This window comes from Rutidosis leptorrhynchoides, chromosome 11 (assembly GCF_046630445.1).
Source record: "Rutidosis leptorrhynchoides isolate AG116_Rl617_1_P2 chromosome 11, CSIRO_AGI_Rlap_v1, whole genome shotgun sequence".
Classification (NCBI taxonomy): Eukaryota; Viridiplantae; Streptophyta; class Magnoliopsida; order Asterales; family Asteraceae; genus Rutidosis; species Rutidosis leptorrhynchoides.
The window spans coordinates 231,674,863-231,692,956 of record NC_092343.1 but is presented as its reverse complement, the minus strand read 5'-3'; positions in this window follow the sequence as shown (position 1 = coordinate 231,692,956).

The following is an 18,094-nucleotide window of genomic DNA, read 5'->3' as shown; positions in this document are numbered from 1 at the left end:
TGATACAAGATGGTTGTGAAGATAATTCTAGCTAGTACACAAGTCGTTCAGCAAAGGCAATAAAGACACGTAATTCATACGTCCAGAAACAAGTCATGCATTCTGATTTTACTAGGATTACTTCCCATCCTTGGTCTTGTGGAACATAACCGTTATGGCCGTTGATAAGACAGCGTGTTGTAACGTCGTCAAAGGGACGAGGGTCACGTAATGTCCAACAGTCCCGTAACAATCTAAAAACCTCATTTCTTACCCCAATTACCGACTCCGTCACTTGTGGGAACGTTTTGTTTAATAGTTGTAGCCCGATGTTCTTGTTCTCACTTTGGTGAGAAGCGAACATTACTAATCCGTAAGCATAACATGCTTCTTTATGTTGCATGTTAGCCGCTTTTTCTAAATCACGAAGTCCAATATTCGGATATATTGAGTCAAAATAATTTCTTAACCCATTGCGTAAAATAGCATTTGGGTTCCCCGCAATATATGCGTCAAAGTAAACACATCGTAACTTATGGATTTCCCAATGTGATATCCCCCATCTTTCGAACGAAAGCCTTTTATAAACCAAGGCATTCTTGGAATGTTCTTCGAATGTCTTACAAACTGATCTCGCCTTAAATAGTTGTGCCGAAGAATTCTGACCGACTCTAGACAAGATTTCATCAATCATATCTCCGAGTAGGTCTCTTAAAATATTGGGTTGTCTATCCATTTTGTGTTTTTATACTGTAAAATAGACAAGAGTTAGATTCATAAAAAAAATACTTATTAATACAAGCAATTTTTACATATATCATAAAGCATAAGCACACTATATTACATATATTACACCACACGAATACAACTATCTTATTCCGACTCGCTTGTTTCTTCTTCTTCGGTTTTGGTTCGTTTTGCCAAGTTTCTAAGGATATATGATGTTCCCCTAATACGAGCCGTCGTTTTCCACATTGGTTTAGAAAAACCTGGTGGTTTAGAGGTTCCCGGGTCATTGTTACAACTTAAGGGCTTCGGGGGTTGACGATACATATAAAGTTCATCGGGGTTGGAATTAGATTTCTCTATTTTTATGCCCTTTCCCTTATTATTTTCTTTTGCCTTTTTAAATTCAGTTGGGGTAATTTCTATAACATCATCGGAATTCTCGTCGGAATCCGATTCATCAGAGAATTGGTAATCCTCCCAATATTTTGCTTCCTTGGCGGAAACACCATTGACCATAATTAACCTTGGTCGGTTGGTTGAGGATTTTCTTTTACATAACCGTTTTATTATTTCCCCCACCGGTTCTATTTCCTCCTCCGGTTCCTCCTCTTCCGGTTCTGATTCTTCTTCCGGTTCTGATTCTTCTTCCGGTTCTTCTTCGGGAACTTGTGAATCAGTCCAATATATATTCGACTCTTCGTTATTATTAGGTGAATCAATGGGATTTGTGCTAGAGGTAGACATCTATCACACAATATCAAATATGTTAAGAGATTAATATATCACATAATATATACATGTTAATAATATATAGTTTCCAACAAAAATGTTAAGCAATCATTTTTAAAGAAAACACGGTCGAAGTCCAGACTCACTAATGCATCCTAACAAACTCGATAAGACACACTAATGCAAATTTTCTGGTTCTCTAAGACTAACGCTCGGATACCAACTAAAATGTCCCGTTCTTATTGATTAAAAACGTTCCATATTAATTGATTTCGTTGCGAGGTTTTGACCTCTATATGAGACGTTTTTCAAAGAATGGATTCATTTTTAAAACAAATCATAACTTTTATTTCATAAATAAAGGTTTAAAAAGCTTTACGTAGATTATCAAATAATGATAATCTAAAATATCCTGTTTACACACGACCATTACATAATGGTTTACAATACAAATATGTTACATCGAAATCAGTTTCTTGAATTCAGTTTTTACACAATATCATACAAACATGGACTCCAAATCTTGTCCTTATTTTAGTATGCAACAGCGGAAGCTCTTAGTATTCACCTGAGAATAAACATGCTTTAAACGTCAATAAAAATGTTGGTGAGTTATAGGTTTAACCTATATATATCAAATCGTAACAATAGACCACAAGATTTCATATTTCAATACACATCTCATACATAGAGATAAAAATCATTCATATGGTGAACACCTGGTAACCGACATTAACAAGATGCATATATATAAGAATATCCCCATCATTCCGGGACACCCTTCGGATATGATATAAATTTTGAAGTACTAAAGCATCCGATACTTTGGATGGGGTTTGTTAGGCCCAATAGATCTATCTTTAGGATTCGCGTCAATTAGGGTGTCTGTTCCATAATTCTTAGATTACCAGACTTAATAAAAAGGGGCATATTCGATTTCGATAATTCAACCATAGAATGTAGTTTCACGTACTTGTGTCTATTTTGTAAATCATTTATAAAACCTGCATGTATTCTCATCCCAAAAATATTAGATTTTAAAAGTGGGACTATAACTCACTTTCACAGATTTTTTACTTCGTCGGGAAGTAAAAGACTTGGCCACTGGTTGATTCACGAACCTATAACAATATATACATATATATCAAAGTATGTTCAAAATATATTTACGACACTTTTAATATATTTTGATGTTTTAAGTTTATTAAGTCAGCTGTCCTCGTTAGTAACCTACAACTAGTTGTCCACAGTTAGATGTTCAGAAATAAATCGATAAATATTATCTTGAATCAATCCACGACCCAGTGTATACGTATCTCAGTATTGATCACAACTCAAACTATATATATTTTGGAATCAACCTCAACCCTGTATAGCTAACTCCAACATTCACATATAGAGTGTCTATAGTTGTTCCGAAATATATATAGATGTGTCGACATGATAGGTCGAAACATTGTATACGTGTCTATGGTATCTCAAGATTACATAATATACAATACAAGTTGATTAAGTTATGGTTGGAATAGATTTGTTACCAATTTTCACGTAGCTAAAATGAGAAAAATTATCCAATCTTGTTTTACCCATAACTTCTTCATTTTAAATCCGTTTTGAGTGAATCAAATTGCTATGGTTTCATATTGAACTCTATTTTATGAATCTAAAAAGAAAAATTATAGGTTTATAGTCGGAAAAATAAGTTACAAGTCGTTTTTGTAAAGGTAGTCATTTCAGTCGAAAGAACGACGTCTAGATGACCATTTTAGAAAACATACTTCCACTTTGAGTTTAACCATAATTTTTGGATATAGTTTCATGTTCATAATAAAAATCTTTTTCTCAGAATAAAAACTTTTAAATCAAAGTTTATCATAGTTTTTGATTAACTAACCCAAAACAGCCCGCGGTGTTACTACGACGGCGTAAATCCGGTTTTACGGTGTTTTTCGTGTTTCCAGGTTTTAAATCGTTAAGTTAGCATATCATATAGATATAGAACATGTGTTTAGTTGATTTTAAAAGTCAAGTTAGAAGGATTAAATTTTGTTTGCGAACAAGTTTAGAATTAACTAAACTATGTTCTAGTGATTACAAGTTTAAACCTTCGAATAAGATAGCTTTATATATATGAATCGAATGATGTTATGAACATCATTACTACCTTAAGTTCCTTGGATAAACCTACTGGAAAAAAGAAAAATGGATCTAGCTTCAACGGATCCTTAGATGGCTCGAAGTTCTTGTATTAGAATGATAACCTACTGTAAGAAATAAAGATTTCTTGAGGTTGGATGATCACCTTACAAGATTGGAAGTTAGCTAGCAAACTTGAAAGTATTCTTGATTTTATGTAACTAGAACTTGTAGAATATATGAAGAACACTTAGAACTTGAAGATAGAACTTGAGAGAGATCAATTAGATGAAGAAAATTGAAGAATGAAAGTGTTTGTAGGTGTTTTTGGTCGTTGGTGTATGGATTAGATATAAAGGATATGTAATTTTGTTTTCATGTAAATAAGTCATGAATGATTACTCATATTTTTGTAATTTTATGAGATATTTCATGCTAGTTGCCAAATTATGGTTCCCACATGCGTTAGGTGACTCACATGGGCTGCTAAGAGCTGATCATTGGAGTGTATATACCAATAGTACATACATCTAAAAGTTGTGTATTGTACGAGTACGAATACGGGTGCATACGAGTAGAATTGTTGATGAAACTGAACGAGGATGTAATTGTAAGCATTTTTGTTAAGTAGAAGTATTTTGATAAGTGTATTGAAGTTTTTCAAAAGTGTATAAATACATATTAAAACACTACATGTATATACATTTTAACTGAGTCGTTAAGTCATCGTTAGTCGTTACATGTAAGTGTTGTTTTGAAACCTTTAGGTTAACGATCTTGTTAAATGTTGTTAACCCAATGTTTATAATATCAAATGAGATTTTAAATTATTATATTATCATGATATTATCATGTATGAATATCTCTTAATATGATATATATACATTAAATGTCTTTACAACGATAATCGTTACATGTATGTCTCGTTTAAAAATCATTAAGTTAGTAGTCTTGTTTTTACATATGTAGTTCATTGTTAATATACTTAATGATATGTTTACTTATCATAGTATCATGTTAACTATATATATATCCATATATATGTCATCATATAGTTTTTACAAGTTTTAACGTTCGTGAATCACCGGTCAACTTGGGTGGTCAATTGTCTATATGAAACATATTTCAATTAATCAAGTCTTAACAAGTTTGATTGCTTAACATGTTGGAAACATTTAATCATGTAAATATCAATCTCAATTAATATATATAAACATGGAAAAGTTCGGGTCACTACAGGTGCGCTGTCCCGAAACTGACACTTAATCCCGGAACAAATACTCAATTTCGGAACAAACATACAAGCAAGTTGCATGCCACGTCAGCTCACGAATCTAGGAAAGTTTGTTAAGATCTGCTCGATTATTCCCATGAAAAGGACAGGTGCCATGTCAACCCTCGGGATTGGCAAAGTTTGTTACAACCATGAATGGGACATGTGCCACGTCATCATTCCCTCACAATATCTATAAATACGCTAACAAGATCATTTATTCAAAAAACGCTGGATGCATTAATGTTACTCTGCCCAAATCAACTACGGTAGCATTACTCCAGTCATTAACTTTATTCCGATCAATGCTCCGATCATCGTCAGAATTAATCCCCACTCCTAGATATTAACTTATTCGATAATAATCGAATAAGGTTAATCTGATCAATTGTTTTACGCCCTTGGAATCCAGATTCCAAATCGGGGTTTGCACAATTATTGGAGTTAAAACATTCGACTCACTTCTTTTTCCTAAATCAAGCACTCAAACCCGAAATCTATTTATACCAGATGATTTTGGTTTGATCAAAGGGGCGAACTTAAATGGGGGCAGGGGGCACCCGTATCCAGTCGATTTCGAAATTTTAGTGTAAAAATTCGGGTTTCTTAAGTTTTCCCCAAACCCAAAAGCCATTTGCCTCAAACTCAAAAGTTCATGATCCAATAAATTTTGTTTTTGCCCCAAACTCAAAAGTCTTGATCCATTTGATAAAGAATCGGGGCCCAATTAAATAATAACAAGTCCAGTAGTCCACCTCCTTTCTTTTTCCCTCCCAAAACAGTCATTTTATCCATTAGAGATACACGATGGAATTCTTACTATAATACACTTGTGTGTTAGGTTGATATGTTTCCATCTGTTATTAAGGTCCTTCAATTTGTTAAAGAATAAGGAAATAACACTGCTAGCCAAAATCAAGTGATTGGTCTTTTGAAATATTTAAAGTCATTTGATTTTGTTTTTGATTTGCATATATTTTTGCGTATTTTAGGGTTGACAAATGTATTATCGAAAGCTCTTCAAAGATAAGATCAAGACATTTTAGAAGCGGTTCAATTAGTGGAGCCAACCAAAGCAAAATCACAAGAGTTAAGAACAAATGGGTTTAAAATTGTTTTAAAGAAGGTGACGTTTTTTTATGAGGAACATGGTATCTGAATTTTGAAAATGGATGAAGATTGTATTAAATCAAGGAGGAAAATCGAGAAAATCACTAATCAACAATAACAACAACAACAACAACAACAATAACAACAACAACAACAACAACAACAACGACGACGACGGAGGCGGCGACGGCGGCGACGATGACGACGACGACAACGACGACAACAACAACAACAACAATATCAATGATTAACCAAGCAATGGGTTATTCACACAACGAAAGGGAATTGTTGAAGGCTGCAAATTTATAAAATGAGGCGGTGTCGAAGACACAAGTGTAGCATAGTTGGAAGTAAGAAAAGTGAAAAACTCAGATGATAATTGCAGCTATTTATAGCCACGAGGGAAGTAAGAAGTAATGATGAAAGTGGCATACAGTTCTCTCTTGGAAAATGTTTCAAGATATCGATAAACTGAATATAATCATTAAAAATGACACAATTGCAAAAAAGCGTCTTTTCAGGAGACATACGCATTTAATGCACGTCCACTCAGACGCTTGACACAGTTTCTTAAATTTGATAACGCAGCCATTAAAGCTGGCATTACCAAACTGGGGGGACTTAATGACACGCATAATGATCCGTCTCAAAACAAACAAGCATCCCGACAAGGATCTTACCTGGCACCGTCCATCCCGGAAGACGGACCCTTTCCCAACATTCATCCGGCATCATCTCAGCAACTTTACCACGATGAACGAATTGCAAGAGTGGGAGCCCGGATGACATACACGTAACCGGAATCATGTAGCCAGTCATGATGATTATAGCCGTGAAGAAACACCTGGAATAAATAGAAAGCAAAACCTTCCCTGCTAGACTGAGAGCTCTGTGACATCCTAGCCAGAACTAACATGTCGCTGGTACCGTCACCACTTCTCGGATCGGTATTCCTACCCGACATAAAGACACCTTCCCGGGACAGGCACGCCGCCCCAGAGAAAGTGCATTGTCCCGAAACAGACACTTCATCTCGGAACAAATACTCGATCCCGAAACAAGCATACAAGCAAGTTGCATGCCACGTCAGTCCACAATCTAGGAAAGTTTGTTAAGATCTGCTCGATTATTCCCATGAAAAGGACAGGTTCCACGTCACCCCTCGGGATTGGCAAAGTTTGTTACAACCATGGAAGGGACATGTGCCACGTCATCATTCCCTCACAATATCTATAAATACTGGATCATTTATTCAAAAAATACTGGATGCATTAATGTTACTCTGCCCAAATCAACTACGGTTGCATTACTCCAGTCGTTAACTCTATTCCGATCAATGCTCCGATCATCGTCGGAATTAATCCTCACTCTTAGATATTAACTTATTCGATAACAATCTAATAAGGTTAATCTGATCGATTGTTTTACGCCCTTGGAATCCAAATTCCAAATCGGGTTTTGCACAATTATTGGGGTTAAAACATTCGACTCATTCTTTTTTCCAAAATCAAGCACTCAAGCCCGAAATCTATTTATACCAGACGATTTTGCTTTGATCAAATGGGGTCACCTAAAGGTACGAACAACACAGTGAAACCAAGTAGCGAAACGACAAGTAAGAAAGGTATGAGCGATGATGTTCAACCACCTTTGAACAAAGGAAGCTCACCAACGGTAGAGCCACCTCAACTTCAAAAGCAATCAATCGCTCACATCCACTTCGGTGAAGCGTTGGGAGACGAGATGAATGTCTCCGACGACGACGAGGACACATATGAGGGATCACCACCCGGTGGGGAGAGGTTGAAGCTCGGCACCCTCGGTCTCAAAACCTGCAGTTCGAGCAGAATCAGATCGTCTCACAATGACACCGAAATGATCACCAAAATGATCTCATCCGACGTCGAAAAATAAGTAATCAAAAAGCTAAAGGCCATGTTGAACGACAACGGTCTAGCAGAGAGGCATCAATCACAAACTCTGGATGTTCTGAAGACCAACCCGCTATTAAACATTGGGGCAGGGAGCGAGGGCGTCACTAAGGCTGCCGCAAATGCATGGCTAACCGAGCTCCTTGTGCAGGCTGCACCGCCGTCATATAAACACTCCCTGTCACAACCAGCCATCCAGGGAACTGAACTAGAGAATCTGTTCACCCTAATCACCGGTAACAAAGCAAAGCAACTGGTTGAGATGTCGGCTACTAGCCAAAAGCTATGCGAACGGATCGCCGGCTGTATACTCCCTGCTAACATCATCATACCGGTCACTTTGGGGGTGTATAATGGCACTACTGACCCGGACGATTTCCTGCAAATCTTTTAGGGCGCCATGAAAACCCAACATTGGAGTGAAGACGTAACGTACCATCTCTTTCCGACTGTCCTACATTCGGCTGCCAGGGAATGGTTCGCCAAATTACCACCAAATGGAATCACATGCTTCACAGACTTGCGGGAAAAGTTTCTCATGCAATATCAGAACCTCCGCTGACACACGTATATACACCTGTATGCTCACGAAATACCAATGTACCTGGGAGAGAAAATTGAAAGCTTCATCACAAGGTATATGCTGGAGTGTCAAAAATCCCAGGGCTCCCGAAAACACAGCAGATTTACGGATTCATAACATGCCTGGATAAAGATACACACCCATCGCTTGTTTCTGAACTCCGGTGGAACATCCCAAGTACATTTGCAGATGCCGTGATAGTAGCAAGGCAATACCAAGACTCTGGAAGGGAAAGACAGGCTGGGTATCACTGAGACGAAAAGAAAAGAAAAGAGGAAAGGAGAAGCGACAGCAGGCACCATCATGACAGTAGCAGACGTAGTGAAAGCCATCACAAAAGCCACAACAGCCACGGCAAAAGCCATGACAACCACAGGCATGATAAGAGCAGTTGAAGACTATACGATAAGGGATCCTTAATTGACTGCCTTTCCAAAACTCCAAGGGAGATACTATTAACGGAGCCCATAAAGGCAAAGTTCACCCCGCCGGCACCATTAGAAAAACGGGATGGTTAAAAGTCAGACAAATACTGTGAATTCCACGAAGACAATGGTCATGACACCGATGAATGCAAAGCACTTATACGTGAAATCATTGCCAAAATCAAGGTAGGCGAACTTAATCACTTGTTGTTAGGTCAGAATTTTAAAAAGGCTGACCACAACAAAACATTTAGTTAGCAAAAGGAAGACGACAAGAAGCGTGAGAAGGTAAAAGATAAAGTTGTCATTAACATGATTAACATCAAGAAGAATGAGTTTACTCCGCAAAGTTCCTAGAAAGACGCTACCATCACATTCCCGAGACTGCCGGCGTGACATTCTAGGGATGAACCAGTAGTAATTACTGGCTTGATATATGGGTTCCCGGTCAGCGAAATGTACACCGACATGGGAAGTAAAGTTGAAGTCATGTATGCCCATTGCCTTTCAAAGCTCCCAAAGTATGTCGGAAGGAAGATGAGACAATCTAATGCTATCATTTCTGGGTTCATGGGTTCCAATGAAGAACCCATAGGTAGAATCAAGGTAACGGTCACGGTGGGTACTCAACCCTACCTCCGTAGTGAAGTAATCGACTTTTATTTCATTATCTCTGTGACTGCCACAAATGTGATACTAGGAAGACAGTTCTTCAGGAAGTTCGGTGCAATAGCCTCTACCGCTCATGGTATACTCAAACTCTCAACCCATCGAGGTGTGGCAACGGTTTAATCTACCCGACACCCTTTCCCTGGGAACAAGTGCACTCGAGATAGGAAATGTGCCGAATCATGGAAGAAACCACATGTCATGGAGGAAAAAAGTGTATCTGTTCTTGAAAGGCTAACTTTTTTCTCCCCATCAGAACACTTCAGTGGTAAAAATTTAGTCATCGTCAATAAGGCAGAGAAGGCAGTTACCGGCTGGCGTCGCCGGCCAGGATGGGAGAAACCATTTAATGATGTGTACGAAAAGGCTGAACCCTTCAATCCGACACCCAAACTTTCCAGGACTGAAAGCTGTGAGAGCTCCAACCAAGACAATACAACGGTTAAAGGAAACAAAAGTGGCTAAGTGCAACAACTGAGATTTAGATGGATTCCGTGATTGAAACTGATCACTTCAACTCATGGTTATCTTGATATTTATGTCTTTTTCTCCTAATAAAGACTCTATGTATGTTTTTCCCTTTTTAGGAATGAACAAAAGAATTTTTACCGTTTACAATAACTTAGTCATTATGTAATGTACAATGATGTTCACATAATAATAACCGGCTAGCGGCAACCGAATTCCGGCATCCACATAAGTCCCATGCAGGTTATTTTGTGCCCCCTTAAGAGGTGATTGTCTAGCCCTCGTCGGTACAAGTTTATACTGATAAATGGTCAATGAGTAGATGTCATAAACACGCGTGATTGCACGGTGTACACGCCAATACTAATACAAATGTATTCTAGGCATACATACGAAGAAATGAACTAGTTCAATAAGAAAGTATGATAATCACATAAATATCCACATGGTTACACAACCAAAATAGAGTAACCATTACAAAAATTGGTATCCGAGATACATACCTCGGATACAATACAAATGTCCAACAAAACAACCTAGAACTTATATTCTAACAATTGGTTGACCGTCATACCCTCCTTCGCACACAAACTCTTGAATTATTTAAATCAGATGTTATTCATCACTGCCTGCGTCATACGAACCTAATGAAAGACATTCACATTGACCTTATCGGCCATTTCTGGATTAAGAGCAAGGTCGAATCTGAGATGCTGCTTCCGTACAAGCTGAAACATATCAAGCGCGCTGGCAGCGCCAAACCACTTTAAATAAGAACCAGATGGCCCCAACACAGACGGCGAGGCCATACACCTTTTCAGGGAAGACGAAAGCTCAGACCTCAGTCGGTCAAGCTCCCCAAAAGTAGCCTTCAATTTCACTTGCAAATCCCGAGCAATAGACTCCTGGGTCATGACAGGCTGCTTTTCCCGGTTAAGACCGACCAGGAAAGCAGTAGTACAAGCCACAAGAGCTCGGACCCTAGCAGCTCTCGCCTTATCAACAGGAAGGGCGAAAACAGATCCCAACATATCTAGGGAAGACCCTTTAGAGACGATATCTTTGTTGACATCATATTTAACATTGAACTTGGAGAATGATCGGACAAACTCGTCCCTCCTGGTAAATTTTTAATGACCCGACTTTTTCGACTTACTTTTGTGCTTGTTACTTTCTGCGAAACTGCGTATTTGTGTGTACTATGTTGGTTTATATTTTGGGATCTTATTTCATGTTAATTACTTTCGTTCATACCATACAACATGCATTAAGTACTTAGTTACTTAACTTGATCCCCGAATGCTTTTATGACCGTTAGTGTCACTTGACGTTGAAAATGAGCTATGTATTTTGATACACGTTTGACTTTGGTCATAATTGGAATATTATGACTACGTAATACTAATTGTTATTTTAACAATTACTTGGGCTTTTGGTTGCTTAATTACGCTTAGTAATTTACTTATGCTCACTAGTTAGTCTTGTTAGACTTTCTTCCTTATTGGACTCAAGCCCACCCTACTCTAGCTAATGGACTATTTAATTAGCCCAATTTTAATAAGTTTATGACCCATATAAATGTAAGAAAAATGCCCATTTATTAGAGGGAACATACTAGCATTTTTGTTAACTATAATCACAATTGTTGCATGGGATCCCAACATAAGCACCAACTTTAGACAACCATTAACCAAAAAGCAAAAGTTGTCTCCCCCCTTGTCCCCCCACCTCCCACTATAAATACCACACAAACCTCACCCATTTTACACTTGATCTCATTCACAAATTACACACACTTACTCTCTAATTCTCTCTCTAGTCTTTCTCACTCTAAAAGTGTAAGTTTTAAATTTTCTTCTTCTTCTTCTTCTTTTCTCAATGTCGACATCATCATCATTAAAGGATCTAGCTTTTTAGCTTTTTGATCTTGTTATATCTTGTAGATTCAAACTTGGGTTTGAATCCTTCAAGAACATGAAAGAATCAAGCTTTCTAGCTTTGAATCTTCATTTACTTGTTAGATCTAGGTTTTCTAGCTTATGATTTCTTTATTTTGTTATAAAGATCAAAACTTGTGTTTATGATCTTCATGTAACTTGAAGATCTAGTCTTTTGCTTTAAGGATCTTCAAGAACATTAAAGATCCAAGCTTTCTAGCTTAGGGTTTCATTATTCTGTTAAAGATGTTAGCTTTTTAGCTTATAGTCTCATTACTTTTACTAGATCTTAGCTTTCTAGCTTATGGTCTCATTAATCTTGTAAAGATCCAAGCTTTCTAGCTTAGGGTTTTCTTAATACTTGAGATCTAAGTTATTATTATAGATCTCACTTACCTGGAACCTTTATGTGATTGTTGTGATGATAAAGATCAAGTCTTCATCATCTCATATGATGAAGATGCATAAACTTGTGTAAAAAGGACAAAGGTTGAAGCTTTATTGGGTTTATGCAAAAAAGAGGCAACCTTGATGTTCAAAACTTGTAGAATGATAGCTTTTACCCTTAGTTGTGTATTTATGGTTGAAACTTGGTCAAAGTGATGCTAAAACATCAAAGAGTTGTACACTTGAAGCTTACACGCATCAAGGATGAGAACCGTGATGAGCATCAAGCACCAAGAAACCCACCGGAGCACTTGTTTGCTGTTTTTCGGGGTCTGATCAGACACCTGGACTTCTGGAAAACTGATTTTCTGATAGTTCGTTTCAAGTATATGACTTTTCGTTTAGGACTCATCTAATTCCAATATACAGTTTAGGATTTATAGCCTTCCGAAAGTCACTACGCCTTTGTAACAACATGCTGAAAATTCTGACCTACTCGCACTTAAACCGTCGCCACGGTCAAACGAAGACGAGTTAGTTTCTGAAAATTGGATAGCAGTTAGAGGACTCACATATGGAGCCTTGGCCACTGACCACGCATCTTTTCCTTTTGTATAGAGGTCGTAGCAGCTGTCCGAAATCAGCCTTTTGTTTCGATCTCTTTTCTTTTTGAAAACTTTATCTTTTACGAATGATGATGACGATGATGATGTTTAGGACTTTACTTACGTACTTTTAAACCTTTTGGGACAATATACTGACTTAGTAACCTTTGACTTAGGTTGAAAACCTTTCGGACCGACTTACTACCTGCATACTTTTCGTATCGACTTTTACTGCTCATTCACTGTGAGTTATAGCTTCCCTTTTTACTTTAACTATTTTTGGGACTGAAAATACATGTACTTTTTATGTTTTACATACTAGACATGAGTACTTAAACCTTACATATGTGTGGGTGATATAACGGCACAAAGTTTCCTCTTAGCACGGTAACGTTTAATCATTGTTTTTTAAACCGGTGAACGCGAATATTAGATATGGATCCATAGGGTTTGGCATCCCTACTTGGGCTAGTCGCGCTAGCATTTAATAGGTGTTTGATACTTCGAGGACATACACACTTGCCAAGTGTACTTTTTGGGGTTATTATTATTACGTTAAGTTAGTTACCGGGTGCCCACGGATTAGCGTATACTTTTCATACTGTTTTGAATATGAAATCTCGTGGTCTACATTACATTACTGAATAGAAACTATAGCTCACCAACATTCGTGTTAGCCTTTTTAGCGTGTATTTCTCAGGTTCTTGGACGTTGTTGCTTCCGATGTTAGACTTGCTGTCTTGGTGTTTTAGACTTGCTGTTACAGACTCGCTGTGTTAGACTTCCGCTGCATTACTTAGAGATGTCTCAATCATGGAACTTTTATCTTGCATTCACAACTTATGTTATTTGAATAATGGCTTGTAACGACCATTGTATCACGTTATCCTTTGTAAAACATTATCCTTTTTTAATGCAAAACTTGTTTTAAAACAGCATGTAGTATTATACCGTGTAATGGACCTGTTATTGACGATTAGTGTAGTGACCCGAACTTTTCCATGTTTATATATATTAATTGAGATTAATATTTACATGATTAAATGTTTCCAACATGTTAAGCAATCAAACTTGTTAAGACTTGATTAATTGAAATATGTTTCATATAGACAATTGACCACCCAAGTTGACCGGTGATTCACGAACGTTAAAACTTGTAAAAACTATATGATGACATATATATGGATATATATATAGTTAACATGATACTATGATAAGTAAACATATCATTAAGTATATTAACAATGAACTACATATGTAAAAACAAGACTACTAACTTAATGATTTTTAAACGAGACATATATGTAACGATTATCATTGTAAAGACATTTAATGTATATATATCATATTAAGAGATATTCATACATGATAATATCATGATAATATAATAATTTAAAATCTCATTTGATATTATAAACATTGGGTTAACAACATTTAACAAGATCGTTAACCTAAAGGTTTCAAAACAACACTTACATGTAACGACTAACGATGACTTAACGACTCAGTTAAATGTATATACATGTAGTGTTTTAATATGTATTTTTACACTTTTGAAAGACTTCAATACACTTATCAAAATACTTCTAGTTAACAAAAATGCTTACAATTACATCCTCGTTCAGTTTCATCAACAATTCTACTCGTATGCACCCGTATTCGTACTCGTACAATACACAGCTTTTAGATGTATGTACTATTGGTATATACACTCTAATGATCAGCTCTTAGTAGCCCATGTGAGTCACCTAACACATGTGGGAACCATCATTTGGCAACTAGCATGAAATATCTCATAAAATTACAAAAATATGAGTAATCATTCATGACTTATTTACATGAAAACAAAATTACATATCCTTTATATCTAATCCATACACCAACGACCAAAAACACCTACAAACACTTTCATTCTTCAATTTTATTCATCTAATTGATCCCTCTCAAGTTTTATCTTCAAGTTCTAAGTGTTCTTCATATATTCTACAAGTTCTAGTTACATAAAATCAAGAATACTGTCAAGTTTGCTAGCTCACTTCCAATCTTGTAAGGTGATCATCCAACCTCAAGAAATCTTTGTTTCTTACAGTAGGTTATCATTCTAATACAAGGTAATAATCATATTCGAACTTTAGTTCAATTTCTATAACTATAACAATCTTATTTCAAGTGATGATCTTACTTGAACTTGTTTTCGTGTCATGATTCTGCTTCAAGAACTTCGAGCCATCCAAGGATCCGTTGAAGCTAGATCCATTTTTCTTTTTTCCAGTAGGTTTATCCAAGGATGTGTCGACTGCATATTGCGTCCACTTAGTTCAAAAAGTATGTTTCTTTTTTCGTTCTAACTCGTATGTAGAATGTTTGTTTTCCCGTTCTTGTGTCCACTTAGTTCAAAAGTATCGTTTATGTTTTCTCATCCCAAAAGTAAGTTTAAAAGAGTAAAGGTGGGACTATGATCTCACCTTTGATTGCAAGAGTGTAAAAGTACTTCAACAAGTAAACGTGCAAAGAACAATGCTAGTCTCGACCTAAACAAATAGGTTGTATCAATAACGATAGTCACGAAGGGTCAAAGTTGTTCAATTAGTCCTATGGCTCAATACGACTCGATTAATATAGCATGTGAAGCAATTTGTCAAGTTTCATGCAAGATACAAGTATAAAAGCATGTTAGGAAGATTGCATAATCAATTGGTTAAGTTTGACAAAAAGTCAAACTTGGTCGGGTCAAAGTCAACGAAAAAGTCAACGCGTTCGGGTCGGGTCTCGGACAAATTTTCTGAAGTTTTTAATCATATATAAGCATGTTAAAACAAGTTACACGTAAATTGGAGGTCTAGAACGTCCTAAACATTTTATGTCAAAAGGCCTCGCAAACAGCCCACTTTAGTGTAATGGGACGGCGTCCCAATTAGGCTAGACGGCGTCCCATTTTAAAGATCAAGACGGCGTCTTGGTAGCCTAGACGGCGTCTAGGTTTTAAGGGCAGGACGGCGTCCTGATTCCTGGGACGGCGTCTAGGCATGATTTCAGGCCCTGCTTGCTGAACTCCTAAGTACACGAATCAAAACTCAAACCCACACAATTTACAAACCGCAAACATTCAAGGCATGTATTTTATATCACCGGAAAGGTATTTTGACAAGGAACATAACTATGCACTTATTATCAATTAAACTTTCACATACAACAACCAAAAACCGCATTTAGTGACCCTCATTCAATACACACAAGTCATAAATGCCATTTAATGATTCGGCAACCAAATTACATGAACAATATGCCGTTTCGAAGGTAATTAAGCATACAACACAACCTAACACTTACCATTAACATTTCATGTCATTTAATGCATCAAAAATTCATTCTTAGTTCATGAAACCCTAACCAAAAATCACCAAATTTCATAATCAAGTTTAAGGGGTTTCTTTGATCAATCTTTACATCCAAATGAAGCTAGTAACACTAGGAACAAGATTAAAACATGAACTCATAACATCAAACAACATATAAACACTTAAAACTCAAGATTAAACATGTTAACTTTCCATATGAATTAGTTACTTCAAAATATCAAAACGAGCATACAAAACACATAAACAAACTAGACTTGAGCCATAGACACTAATTAACAAACTTATAACTTTAAAAATCTCAAGAACACAAAGATTAGTGATTTTAGAAAGTTACCCAAAATTGATGAAATCGGTATGGAACCGAAGAGGAGATCACGAGGAGTTCAAATATGCAATTTGTTTTGATTGAATCCTTCTTGAACGAATTTAGATGATGATTGAAGGTTTGAGGGTTTGAGAGGAAAAGGTGAAGTATTATTTTGGGGAGGTGATAGAATGAATGGAGAGGAAAGAGTTGACTAGTTGACCTAGTTATCTCTTTCTCCATTTGGCAACTTTAGTCCCTCAACTTAGGAAACGGGTACGGGAATTACCTAAACGAGATAATTCAAACGCGTATTAACGAGATGTGTTATAAACATATAACGGAACTTAAATAGTTAAACGGAAAAGTAAATGGAAAAAGGCGGGATGTTACATTACCTACACCTTAAAAGAAATTTCGTCCCGAAATTTAAGTAGGCGTAGTAGTCGTTGTTTCTTCCTCGAGATCTTGCGTTTCCGAATTCACGAATAGATGAGGATACTTCCTTTGCATTTGATCTTGTCTTTCCCAAGTAAACTCGGGTCCCCTTTTGGCGTTCCAACGGACTTTAACAATCGGGATTCGGCTTTGTTTCAATGTCTTGACGGAGGTGTCCACAATTTCAACCGGTTCCTCCACGAAATGAAGTTTGTCATCAATGGTGAGCTCCTCGAGAGGAATGACGATATCGGGTTCGGCAAGACACTTTTTCAAGTTGGATACATGGAAAGTAGGATGAACGGAGCTCAATTGAGGCGGAAGATCTAAACGATAAGCAACGGTCCCAATACGCTCCAAGATTTCGAAAGGACCAATATACCGCGGATTTAGCTTCCCGCGTTTCCCAAAACGGATTACACCCTTCCAAGGTGCGACTTTTAACATTACTCGGTCACCGACTTGAAATTCGAGATCGTTGCGTCGTTTGTCGGTATAGCTCTTTTGACGACTCCGGGCCGTCCTAAGCCTATCTCGGATTTGAACGATTTTCTCGGTGGTTTCGTGAATGAGTTCGGGTCCGGTGATTTGCACGTCGCCTACCTCGGCCCAACAAAGAGGTGAACGACATTTGCGGCCATATAGCGCTTCAAAAGGTGCGGCTTTAATACTCGCGTGATAACTATTGTTGTAAGAGAACTCGGCGAGAGGTAAGTGCTTGTCCCAAGCTTTTCCGAAATCAACCACGCAAGCTCGTAACATGTCCTCTAAGGTTTGAATTGTACGTTCGCTTTGTCCATCGGTTTGAGGATGATATGCGGTGCTCATATCTAAACGCGTTCCCAACGCTTCTTGCAATGTACGCCAAAATCTAGAAACGAAACGGCCATCTCGGTCGGAGATAATCGATAAAGGTACACCGTGTCGGGCTACGATCTCCTTAATGTAAAGTTGTGAAAGTTTCTCCATTTTGTCCGTTTCTTTCATGGCAAGAAAGTGTGCGGATTTGGTGAGACGGTCAACAATAACCCA